The sequence below is a fragment of the Arachis ipaensis genome, chromosome B10 (assembly GCF_000816755.2).
Source record: "Arachis ipaensis cultivar K30076 chromosome B10, Araip1.1, whole genome shotgun sequence".
NCBI lineage: Eukaryota > Viridiplantae > Streptophyta > Magnoliopsida > Fabales > Fabaceae > Arachis > Arachis ipaensis.
In genome coordinates, this window is record NC_029794.2 from 110,494,810 (window position 1) to 110,496,540 (window position 1,731).

Consider the following 1,731-nt stretch of genomic DNA (forward strand, 5'->3'; position numbering starts at 1 on the left):
CAAAAAATAATGTAATTCCTCTTTAAAATTAACATATACGGTTTACCGGTTATATTAAATACAAAAATATTATGTGAATTGATATGAATCCAATTATATCAAATAGTAGTTCTGACCCATCAACAGAAGTAGAAGTAATTGGACTGAATGATCAAACACTATAACAGAAAAGACTAGAATAATGAAACAAGCAGCATGGATGAAAGACTATAAAATAATTTAGTAGGATGCATTATAGAAGAATAATTTTATTAGCGACAATAAAATTAATTATAACAATTTAGTGGAGGGTTGATTTAAAAGAGAGGTAAAAAGATCATAAGGGACATGCTAAGAATTATATTGTGTTAGTGGAGCTTCTCTTGCTTGAAAGGGAATTTACTGCTACATTCTATTTTCATATTTCTATATTCAATTATCACTCATTTTCTCATCTCTTATGTTTCATACATTAATATTTGTTGATACTGTTGCTAGTATTCTGTTCTTGATTTTGAAAATTGTTTTAAAAATTGATTTTCTTAATAGGTTTACCAACTGATACTTTTGTGGAGAGATTGTCAGCATGACTGAGGAAACTCGTCTAAATCAGTTAGAGGAACTCACCCTCTCTAACAAGCATGAGGTTGCAACATTGAGTCGAGGACTTGAAAAGACTAATGAACGAATTGCGGAAATTTAATCGCAACTTACAACCATGGATTCCTTGCTATGATCCATCGAGAAGCTTCTCTACGATTATTTGAAACTAAAAGCTAAGTCCGATGAACCGCTGAACAACAATGATGGCACAATGGAAAGATTAGGCTCGGTTAGCTTGTATGGGGAACCACATTGGCCTCGCAAATTGAAAGTGGTCGATCTGCCAATGTTTGACGGCGAAGGGGTCGAGGACTGGATCTTTCGAGCAAGACAGTATCTAGAAACCTTTGACATTTTGGTGGAGCAATGGATTTGGGTTCTGTCTTTTCATTTAATCAATGCGGCTTATGCATGGTTAATAAACCCATATTTTATGATGTATTTTGTGCCCAATTCAAGTGATTTATTCAATCCCTCACCCACTTATTCATGTAAATTGCATGGTTTTACTTTCCCTTCTTTATTATGTGATATATGTGAAAAACATGGTTCCTATACTTTAAAAATATTAATTTTAATTACCCTTTATTACCATTCGATGCCGTGATTTGTGTGTTAAATATTTTCAGATCTCTTAAGGCAGGAATGGCTTAGAAGACAGAAAGGAAACATACAAAAATGGAAGGAAAGCACAAAAATGGAGTCTTGAAGAAAAAGGTAGCGACGCGAACGCATGGACGACGCAGCCGCGTGCCTAGCGCGAAAAGGCAGCGACGCGAATGCGTGACGGACGCGTGCCTTGAGCAGAACGCAAATGACGCGTACGCGTGACCGACGCGACCGCGTGGAAGAGCAGAACTCCAGATGACGCGATCGCGTGACCTACGCGGACGCGTGACCTACGCGGACGCGTGACAGACGCCACGTGCATAATCTGCAGAAAACGCCCCCAGCGATTTCTGGACCCTTTTTCGGCCCAATTCTGAATCTAGAAACACAGAATATAAGCCAGAGAATGGAGGAATCGAAAGGGGGATATCATCATTCATAATTTTCATAATTTAGATGTAGTTTTTAGAGAGAGAGGTTCTCTCCTCTCTCTTAGGTTTTAGGATTAGGATTCCTCTTAAAGGAATTAGGATTTCTTAT

The 1,731-nt window shown here is 37.8% G+C and overlaps 1 protein-coding gene and 1 long non-coding RNA gene across 2 annotated transcripts in view; one reads left to right on the forward strand and one right to left on the reverse strand.

Annotated features, from left to right (window-relative positions):
- LOC107621804 overlaps window positions 1–1,131 on the reverse strand; it is a 4,904-nt gene extending 3,773 nt beyond the window's left edge. Inside the window, exon 1 of the mRNA XM_021113832.1 lies at window positions 607–1,131. The gene's annotated coding sequence lies outside the window, so the exon portion shown is untranslated. The remainder of the gene's footprint in view (window positions 1–606) is intronic.
- Window positions 25–1,035, forward strand: LOC110267968. The gene is made up of 2 exons (XR_002355950.1): window positions 25–307; window positions 529–1,035. It is a non-coding gene; the product is annotated as an uncharacterized LOC110267968 (long non-coding RNA).